This window comes from Sminthopsis crassicaudata, chromosome 2 (genome assembly GCF_048593235.1).
Source record: "Sminthopsis crassicaudata isolate SCR6 chromosome 2, ASM4859323v1, whole genome shotgun sequence".
Taxonomy (NCBI): domain Eukaryota; kingdom Metazoa; phylum Chordata; class Mammalia; order Dasyuromorphia; family Dasyuridae; genus Sminthopsis; species Sminthopsis crassicaudata.
The window spans coordinates 144,165,970-144,177,610 of record NC_133618.1 but is presented as its reverse complement, the minus strand read 5'-3'; the positions used below and the strand labels follow the sequence as shown (position 1 = coordinate 144,177,610).

Genomic DNA, 11,641 nt, shown 5'->3' with positions numbered 1-11,641 from the left:
TTTTTTTCACATTCAAATTAGTGGATTGAAATCTATCTACAAATCTTTTGGAGATCTGGTAAGTTACTTTGTTGAGGAGGGTGACGGACGGTGTGTGCGCACCCTATTGCCATTTTCAATTAAGCTCTCTATTCTTAATTTACTGCTAAATCCTCCTTCATATCTTTATTTCAATAAACATTCCGTTATGTTCTAGAGTAGAAAATGTAGCCCATTACTTCCCCCTCCATATGCTACACCTTGACTTAACGTTTTTATGGTTTCATGATTTTGCTCACTTTTGAACCCTATTGGGGTGAGCTGACGATGGCGGCATGTAGACTGTTGGGCAAGAAGGGGTGAGGTGTATTGGGGTTTATCGATTATAGAACAGGCTCCTCTAGGAGGGTCTAGGGCACCGCCAAGTCCTTTGAGTTTTAAGCAGTGGCTCATAGTTCTCTGGCGAGTAATTTCTTTGTTTTAATTACCTTGGTTTATGGCTAAGCATAGTGGGGTCTCTAATCCCTTTAACCTGATACTCAAAAAAGTCCTGAATCTGAATTAACACCACAACACACAGCTTTTTAATTAGCATTTGAAGCTTAACCCTTCTGTATCACAGCTCAGACCTAGGTTACAACTACAACCCATCTTTTTCACTCGATTCTCTATCAGGACCTCTTCTAGTCCTATCATGTTGACTTTTGCCACTAATAATAATTTCAAGCCAAAACCATTTAGCCCACGAACCCTTAACAGGAAAAAAAACTACCTAACTATACTAATTATTCTCCAACTATCATTAATTATAGCCTTTACCTCATCAAGATTAATTATATTCTATATCCTGTTTAAAACAACCCTAATTCCCACCCTTATTATTATTACACGTTGGGAGAGCCAAAATGAATGGCTTAACGCAGGCCTATACTTCCTTTTCTATACTAGTGTATAGATCTGTGAAGAATCCTGCTTTAAATGGAAAAACAATTCTTGGCCTTATGCATTTTAACATATGGGAAAATCTGTATTGTTATAAGGGATCGTTGAATCTTTCCTGTTTGCCAAATTTGTCTCTTTGAGACTCTTAATGAAAAATAAAGAATATATAGATAGATATTTACATGTGTTTTTCATTATCCTTGAGATAAATAGTTCTGATTTACAGGAACTTAGAGTGTCACTGTTTAATTAATATATGGGATTGTTTATTTCATTTATATGTTAAAGTAAAAATCTTCAAGTGATGAAACAGTTTATTGTTTTGAACTAGAAACACCAAAGACTATTTAAAAAGACTTGCAAATGATACATTGTTATTGGTCATCAGTTTAAAAGCTTTATAATAATTTTATTATAAAATAATATATTCGTATTATTCTGATTTTATATGTATATATACACATATATGCACACACACTCACATATATATGCACACATATATAATCTCCATTTTACAAAACTGAGGCTCCAAGAGTAAATGACTTTTATTATAGGCCAACTTAGGTCCCATGATTCCAAAGTCAATAATCCTCCACCATGCCATGTTCCTTTTCAGAAAAAAATGGGGGAAAAAAGATGTGTATTAAACCCATGCTAATTAATTCCATGTAAAAAAAATGACTTGATCCATGCATGCTACTTTAAAAAATTATTTTTAAAACAAAATTTAATTTTTGTATCTTAAAACCCCAAAATTATAATATGTTGCTACCCCATCTTATTTAGGACTTAATGTATATGTAAAAGTACTTTAGGAACTGTTATTTCTGAGTTCCCCAAAGTCTAGGAACTAGGTGTGTTTCATTTTTGTTTTATCACTAGTACCTAGTAAGTACTTAAGCCTCATTAACTGATCTCAGTACTAATTTGTGGAGACTGGAAGTAGTATTTTATTTTAAAAGTTTTATTTCTAAAAGTTTTTATTTGTTTTATTTTATATTTTAAAAATTATTTTATTTTATTTTATTATTGAAGGTTGAACTTTCTCTTCAATCAGGGTCAGACTCCACCCAACCTCATAAAGAGTCTAGACTAACCTGAATTCCTCCCCATTGGGTTCTACTCAGGTTTGGGTGGGGATAAACTCTTTGATTAGATTGCCAAGGCTGGGGGTAATTTAGAAATAAATGACATAATCAAAGTTCATTAGAATAGACCCCTCATTGTAATATTCTCTTATTATTTGTTCAGAATTGATTACCACCCACTGGAACAGATTTTCTAAAGGTTCATAAGTGTGAGCTGGCTCCTATGATTGTTTTTAGAATTTAAAGCCTTTTATGAAAAACCTCAAACTGTATATTACATAATCAGAAAGTGCCTTACTAAGAAATTCATTTATGTAATCATAAGAAACTAACTAGAAAAATTTCCACCCTTTTTCTTGCTAAGCAAGAGACCAAACCCATTTAGAAAGTTCCCCAGGCATTCTGTTGCCCTCCACCCTTCATTATTGCCTTGTTTCCCAATATGAGGAATGGCTATGAGTATTTGGCCAATGAATGACCCTGATTGCCTAGGTTGGACTGCTTTTCCACCAGACTGCTGACTCAGAGAAGGTATTTTGACATTTTCTCATCAGCCCAACCTTTATGACCCAGATGCTCAATTTTGGTAAGTCAAGATAGGTTTGTTAAAATCTGCTTGCAAGTCTGTCTGTCAACCAATGGAATTCTATATTTTGTGCAGAGCCTCCTGGAAGTTCAAGGACAAAGTTTATCCACCAATCAGACTCTATTTTTGGCCTGTTCTAACTCTATTATCCTGGTAGCAAGCACTATAAAAGGAAGACCCTGGAGGAAGGGGCATTTCAATTGTGAGGAAAATCTGAGGTCATATTTATTAAAAGGGACCAGATGCCTTTATTAAATGGTTATGGGCTCAGAGTTCTGCCTCAGGAGTTTTTCTTGCAGATTGGACTTTTTTTTGACTTACAGAAGAAGGGACATTATGCAACATCTAAAAGAAGAAGAGGGAGTTGGGGTACAAGTTGGACTGAAGAAGCTCACAGTCCCTCCTGATTGTGATTCTGTGATTCTGGTTGAGTTGTAGGTGAAAGATGAACTACATGGATGTGGTGAAGAGTAAGATCAAGGCTTATCCTATAGTCTTGCTAAAAGAGGAGGGATGGTTGTGTTGAAGTTGGGAAGGGACCCTAAAAGGCTGGAGTCACAGACCCGTGTCCTGAGGTGTCTCAAAAGAATTTGCAAGTCAAGGAGCAAAGTTTATTGTAATTCCATTTGAAGCTGGCTAAAGTCCAAAGATTTTAGCAAGGAACCAGAAGCCGGAACCACATTTATCCAGACCTTCAAGTTATTAATATGCTAATTTTATGGCCTCAAGGTAGAACTGAGGAGTTTTATCACAATGGTTGTCACTGATCAGCAGAACTAGGACTATCTTAAAGCCAGAATGATGAGTGCAAAGCAAACAGCCCAGTATGTAAATGACCAACAAAACCTTACATCCTCTGGAGAAAAATTCCTTTCTTACACAAACTTCAAAAGACTTAACAGTTTCTGGAGAAACTCCTTTGCTATACAAACTTCTCCATATCCTCTAGAAGCAGAAAAGTCTTTTCAGATACAAATAGTTCTATTATCCTGTGTATAAAATAAAGTTTTCAAGTTATGCTTTTTGCAATACGGCTTCTCTCCTGAAGCTGATATTGCCCGCCAAGACATCTTGGAGTTTTTTCCTAATCAATAAAGCCTTCTTTATCACAGCTTTGAGTAGGGGAATTCTTTTGCCAAGGACCCACCCTTAGCACTTTGGAGAGAGAGAGAGAGAGAGGAACCTACAGACCCATCTCTGCCTAGTATCACACCCTTTTCAAAAAGACTTTAGAATCATTGACATTGTCAGAACAATAAAGAGTCTCAGGATCAGTAATATATCTTTCCTAAAGTTTAAGGGAAGAAACATTATTATATTCCTAAGCCAGAAGACTTTTACAATCATTGACAGAGCAATAACATTCTTAGATCAGAGGGCCTCAGGATCACAGAAGATTTAGAATCACTGACAAATTGTTAGAACAGAAGCACCCAAAAGTCAGGGGACCTTAAAATTATGCTGTCTCCCCTCGAAGCTATATTCCATCAGTTGGATGCAAAAGGGTTATCAGGGTCCTGAGTTGGTCGGTCTAGGGGAGGAGGACAGTGCTGGAGTTAGTATTGATTGCTGAAAAGTGAAAGTGGGCCAGATGTGGTACTATGGGAAAGATTGAGAGTGGAGGACTCTCTTAAGCATGGAAATTCTAAACTTCAGTGGGCTTTGTAGATCCAATGGCTGCACTAAATTCAGCATCATGAGAAGTATACTGTTGGCATCTTTTGGGGTGGAGGGTATGATGGGGGTTGAGGTCCCTTTAAGCACACTTTTTGAATTCCAATGATATCAAGGCTTTCCCAGCCCCCACCGGATCTGAGCTAATTTGGGCTTTCCTAGTCCCCCACTATCTGCTCAGGTTTCTCCAACCCCCACAAACAGCTTCTTCCTTATCTAAAAACCCATTGAATTCTATTCAATACTAACCCTGTCTGAAAGCAGCCAGTAGACTGGGACTCCACCCACCTTCAAGATCACCAAGAGCCCCCATTATAAAAAGGGGTAACTCTGGAGTCTACTCTTTGCAGAGGTCCCAAACATGGCATCCTTACACTGGTCATGTCAAGGGTTTCTGCCCACCGGAGCCACCCTGGCTCTGATGTTTTCCTACCTTTTAATCTTACTTCCAAACTCTACAATAAACCTTTTTTATCAATCTAGGTTTTCGGGCCTATAAATTACAGGGGACTCTGTGCTGTCACTAGACTTCATTTAACTATGTATCCTTGCGCCGAACCAAAAGGGGTTCCCCTTTTCCTAACTCTCATCAGGTAGATACGAGGATGCCAAAGGAAGGACAAACATAGTCTTGGATAAACCCAAATACCTCAGGTGTGGGGGAAAGGACTCTCCATGTAACAAAAACTGCTGGGAAAATGAGATGGCAATCTGTCAGAAATTAGGTTTAGAATAATTCCTCATACTGAAGGGGGAGGGAAACTGTTCCCTTTAAGATTATCACTGAGATTGTATCTCCTTTTCTGATCTCAGAGATCAGGATCTCCCAGGCTCCAAAAAGTCTAGGGACACAGCCCATCCTTCCAGAATAAGAGAAGCAATTCTATTCAGGTGCAAATCAACTCCCATAGAAATTCTAAATTCTCATTCAATTCAGGAATCCTGGTCTGATCAGCTCAGGCTGTCCCAGCCCCTACAAGACACCTAATATAACAGCTTCCTTCAACTAAGCTCTTTGCAGATGGCCCATGCACTTTGCTAGGACCTAGCCTGCTGAGCATTCTCCGTGCCAAAACTCCATTTCCTCAATAGAACTCTGGAACTATAGAAGTCAATTCTTTGGCAAACTGGTTTCTATCCAACAATAAACTTTCATTTTGCAACTAATAATTTAGGAATAAGTTAATCCTTTCACTTTTAAAGCTGAGGCCAATTAAGGAAATTGTAACAGCTCTCTTATTGCCACTAACCCCATGACCACCAGGAATTGAGAGCATTCAAACCACACCAATGCCACATACCAAGATAAGCTCCAAATAGCTACATGATCGAGATATTGAAAGTCACATCATAAACAAATTAGAGGAACAAGAAAGACATTAGCTTACCCTATGCATAGGAGTAAAGTTAGACTAAATAATCAAATAAAATGGACATTTTTAATTACATAAAATTCAAAAGTGCATAAATAAAATCCAATGTAACTAAAATTAAAAAGGAAACAACTAGAAAAAATTCTGTGTAGCCAAAGTTAGATAAAGGTCTTCTTCCTTTTTTTTTTTTTAACTTTTTTTGAAAAATATTTTTATCTTCATTCTCTCTCTTTTATTAAAGTTTTTTATTTACAAAACATATGGATGGGTAATTTTTCATTATTAACTCTTGCAAAACTTCCTTTTCCCTCCTCCCACCCTCTCCCCTAGATGGAAAGTAGTCCAATACATGTTAAATATGTTAAAATATATGTATACAATTATCTTGCTGCATAAGAAAAATTGGAACTGGGAAGGAAAACAAAATGCAAGCAAACATCAACAGAACACATGAAAATGCTATGTTATGGTCCATACTCAGTCCCCATAGTCCTCTCTCTGGGTATAGATGGCTTTCTTCATCACTGAACAATTGGAATTGATTTGAATCATCTCATTGTTGAAAAGAGCCACATCCATCAGAATTGATCTTCATATATGTGTGGAGCAAGTATAAAGTAGGATATGGTGAAGAACTTACAGATTAAGCACATATTGATCAGAGACTGCTAGCTAAGGTAAAATCAGGCCTATAGGCCCCAGTCACGTGAAGGCCTAAGCTGCATTCCTTTGCCCAAATAGGGATTAACCTATATGTGACCAAAGAAGCTATAAATCACATTGTCAGCTTCATTCCATTGACCAAATATGACCAATCACAACCTATGGAGGGTGGGATTTTGGAGGTTCTTTGTCTGAAATGTGTAAAAGTTGTGAACATCTTCAAGAGAGTGGCTCTCTCCTGCTGTGAATCTGGCTCACAGACCAGGATGGGGTCCGCTTCTGGAGATTCTAATAAATAATTCTGCTTTTCTATGAATGATCTCTGAGTAGTCATTTTTGGATAGGATTTTCTATCCCTCACACCATGTATAATGATCTCTGGCTCTGTTCATTTCACTCAGCATCAATTCATGTAAGTCTCTCTAGGCCTCTCTGAAATCATCCTGCTGATTGTTTCTTACAGAACAATAGTATTCCATAACATTCATATACCATAATTTACTCAGCCATTCTCCAATTGATGGGCATCCATTCATTTTCCAGTTTCTTGCCACTACAAAAAGATCTACCACAAACATTTTGGCATATACAGGTCCCTTTCCCTTCTTTAGTATTTCTTTGGGATATAAGCCCAATAGCAGCAATGCTGGGTCAAAGGGTATGCACATTTTGATAACTTTTTGAGCATAATTCCAGATTGCTCTCCAGAATGGCTGGATCTGTTCACAACTCCACCAACAATGCATCAGTGTCCCAGTTTTCCCACATCACTTCCAACATTCATCGTTGTTTGTTCCTGTCATCTTAGCCAATCTGAGAGGTGTATAGTGGTATGTAAGTGTTGTCTTAATTTGTATTTCTCTGATCAATTGTGATTTGGAACACTCTTTCATATGACTAGAAATAGTTTCAATTTTTTTTTAATCTGAAAATTGTCTGTTCATATCCTTTGACCATTTATCAATTGGAGAATGGCTTGAATTCTTATAAATTTGAGTTAATTTTCTATATATTTTAGAAATGAAATCTTTATCAAAACTAAAGGTCATATCTCTAAGATATAAGAAATGAATTCAAATGTATAGGAACAAGATTCATTATTTAATTGATAAATGATCAAAGTTTCCAAGGGGAAAAACTCCCAAGCTATCTGTGACCATATGAAGAAAATGCTCTAAATCACTAATTCTCATTTTATCAAATTGGCGAAAAAGATAAAAAAAGAGAATGATAAATGTTAGAGGGATTTCAGGAATACCCTAATACCCTGTTAATGTGGTCAATTGGTTCAGCCATGATGGAAAGCAATTTGAACAATGCTCAAAAACTTATTATATTATGCATATCTTTTGACTCAGCTTTATACTATTAGGCCTATACCCCAAAGAGATCAAAGAAAGAAAAGAATTTTAATGTATAAAATACTTACTGTGACTCTTTTTTTTTGATGACCAAAAATAATGGAATGGTTAAAAAAAATTGTGATGAATGAATACAATGGAATGTTTTGTGTTATAAAAATGATAAAAATGCAACATTATAGAGCAAAACAACTTTGAAAGACTTTAGAATTTTGATTAACACAATTATAAACCACAGATCCAAAAGAATGAATTTGAAACATACTACTCACCTCTGAATAGAAAGTTAATGGATTTAAAATAAAGAAAGAATAATCTATTTTGAGAAGCATGTCCAATGTGGGAATTTGTTTTGCCAGACTACGTTTGTTTTTTGTTTTTTTATGAGCAGAATGTATTTATCTATTTTTTAGATGTTTTCCCTAGATACATGTAAAAAAATGTTTAACATTTGTTTTTAAAACTTTTGAGTTCCAGATTCTTTCCCTTTCTTCATCCTCATTCACTGAATTGAGAATGAAATTCAATATAGGTTACACATGTGTAGTCATGCAAAACATGTTCATAAGTCAAGTCAAAAAAAAAAAAAAAACCAAAAAAAAAAAAAAAAAAAAAAAACCTCTCAAGAAAAATAAAGTTAAAAAAAAAAAAAAAAAGTACGTTTCCATTCAGTCATCATCAGTCCTTTCTGGGGCTAGATAACATTTTCATCAAAAGTCCTTCAGAGTTGTCTTAGATGATTGTATTGCTGAGAGTCACAAAGACATACACAGCTGATCATTCCAAAACATTGCTATCACTTTGTGCACAGTACACTTCACTTCATATCAGCTCATGGAAGTCTCTCCAGATTTTTCTGAGAACATCCTATTCATCATTTCTTATAGCATAATAGTATTTCATCACAGTCACAAACCAGAATTTATTCAGCCATTCCTGTAATTGATGGGTGGCTCCTTAATTTCTAGCTAGCCCTTTGTCCCCGAAAAGAGCTTCTATAAATATTTTTTGTACACATAGGTGCCTTTCCTCCTTGTCTTCTCTTTTTTGGAATACAGACCCAGCAAGACTATGGCTAGGTAAGGGCATATGGTATTTAGGGCTTTCTTCCTTTTTGTTCCTTTTGTGTTGAGAATGGACTGATTAGTAAAAGAGAAATATTAAAGATATTGGAAAATAATGATACATAGTTGTTATCAAAATATCCTGTGGAACTCAGCAGGGTTGGGGAGTAAGCCTGGCATGAGCCACTGCTCACTGCTTCCCCAGTTGCAAACTAGTCCAGGAGTAGTGTTACAACCAAATTTTTTACAATTATAATTTTTTTTACATTTTTTATTTTTTAAAAGCAAGTTTAAGCATTTAAAAAATACAATTTTTCACAATTACAAATAAAAACCCCCAAAAGTTTTACAACCTCTTAGAGGGAGAGAAGATCCTTTTTTTAAAAATTTTTTTATTTTTATTATATATTTTTTATAATATTATCCCTTGTATTGTCATTTCTTACAAGCAATAATATTCCATAACCTTCATATACCATAATTTACCCAACCATTCTCCAATTGATGGACATCCATTCAACTTCCAGTTTCTAGCTACTACAAAAAGAGCTGCCACAAACATTTTGGTACATATAGGTCTCCTTCCGCTCTTTAGTATTTCTTTGGGATATAGGCCCAGTAGTAGTACTGCTGGGTCAAAGGGTATGCACAGTTTGATAACTTTTTGGGCATAGTTCCAAATTGCTCTCCAGAATGGCTGGATTCTTTCACAACTCCACCAGCAATGTATTAGTGTCCCAGTTTTCCCACATCCTCTCCAACATTCATCATTATTTGTTCCTGTCATCTTAGCCAATCTGACAGGTGTGTAGTGGTATCTCAGAGTGGTCTTAATTTGCATTTCTCTGATCAGTAGTGATTTGGAACACTCTTTCATATGAGTGGAAATAGTTTTAATTTCATCATCTGAGAATTGTCTGTTCATATCCTTTGACCATTTATCAATTGGAGAATGGTTCGGTTTCTTATAAATTAGGGTCAGTTGTCTATATATTTTGGAAATGAGACCTTTGTCAGAACCTTTGTTTTTAAAAATATTTTCCCAATTTGTTACTTCCCTTCTAATCTTGTTTGCATTAGTATTGTTTGTACAGAAACTTTTTAGTTTGATGAAATCAAAATCTTCTATTTTGTGATCAATAATGATCTCTAGTTCTCCTCTGGTCATAAATTCCTTCCTCCTCCACAGGTCTGAGAGGTAGACTATTCTCTGTTCCTCTAATCTATTTATTATCTCACTCTTTATGCCTAAATCATGGACCCATTTTGATCTTATCTTGGTATATGGTGTTAAGTGTGGATCCATATCTAATTTCTGCCATATTAATTTCCAGTTTTCCCAACAGTTTTTTCCAAATAATGAATTTTTATCCCTAATGTTGGTATCTTTGGGTTTGTCAAAGATTAGATTGCTATAGATGTACCCTTTTTTGTCCTTTGTATCTAATCTGTTCCACTGATCTACCGGTCTATTTCTTAGCCAATACCAAATGGTTTTGGTGACTGCTGCTATATAATATAGCTTTAGATCAGGTACACTTAGACCACCTTCCTCTGAGTTTTTTTTCATTAGTTCCCTTGCAATTCTCGATCTTTTATTCTTCCATATGAATTTTGTTGTTATTTTTTCTAGGTCATTGAAATAGTTTCTTGGGAGTTTGATTGGTATAGCACTAAATAAATAGATTAGTTTAGGGAGTATTGTCATCTTTATTATATTCGCTCGGCCTATCCAAGAGCACTGAATGTCTTTCCAATTATTTAAATCTGACTTTATTTTTGTGGCAAGTGTTTTGTAATTTTTCTCATATAATTCCTGACTTTTCTTTGGTAGATGGATTCCCAAATACTTTATACTCTCAACATTTGTTTGGAATGGAATTTCTCTTTGTATCTCTTGCTGTTGCATTTTGTTAGTGATATATAAAAATGCTGAGGATTTATGTGGATTTATTTTGTATCCTGCCACTTTGCTGAAATTTTGAATTATTTCTAATAGCTTTTTAGCAGAGTCTTTGGGGTTCTCTAAGTATACCATCATGTCATCTGCAAAGAGTGATAGTTTGATTTCCTCATTTCCTACTCTAATTCCTTGAATCTCTTTCTCGGCTCTTATTGCCGAGGCTAGTGTTTCTAGTACTATATTGAATAGTAATGATGATAGTGGGCAACCTTGTTTCACTCCTGATCTTACTGGGAAAGGTTGCAGTTTATTTCTATTGCATATTATGCTTACTGACGGTCTTAAATATATGCTCCTGATTATTCTAAGGAATAGTCCATTTATTCCTATACTCTCAAGAGTTTTTAGTAGAGAAGAATCCTTTTTCAGTGATTCTTATAAGAAGCAGGTGTATTCCCTGGGGAAACACACCCCAATGCAAAAGCAAGAGCAAGCTTTATATTGTTAGTCAGATCTTTATCCTTCCTTCAAGGTTTGGATTGGTTGGATTTTTAGTTAGAGTTGGTTACAAGTGTAGGATTTATAATCTGAGTTACAATTAGTCTGATTTACAATTCTCTTTATTTACCCATTCCATATGTCAAAAGGCTTATGCCCTGTCATTGACCCTAGCCAATTTGGGCCAGTTTAGGCCTTTGTTAGAAACTTTGTTTAGCCAGTTCTTGGTGGGTTCAAACTTGAGAAATAATATTAGTTATGATGTCTCAAGAAATTTTCTCTCAAATAGCCAAATTCCACATCAAAGGCTTCAGATCTAAAAAAAACATTGTGCATAAAAAGTCATTGTACATAACTTAAACTATTTCAGGGCTGATATTGTGCCAATATTTTTCATGCCATGCTTTCTCTTTTAACATGTGTCTGAAGGCAATACTAGATGCAGGATTGTCAAGTTAAAATCCTGCTTTTAAGTTTTTAAAAAAAGCTATAGATCATATTTGTTATCAT

The 11,641-nt window shown here is 35.5% G+C and overlaps 1 pseudogene; it reads right to left on the bottom strand.

Moving 5' to 3' along the window:
* Window positions 1-25: 25 nt before the first annotated feature.
* On the bottom strand, window positions 26-448 carry LOC141559310 (18S ribosomal RNA; annotated as a pseudogene).
* Window positions 449-11,641: the final 11,193 nt, after the last annotated feature.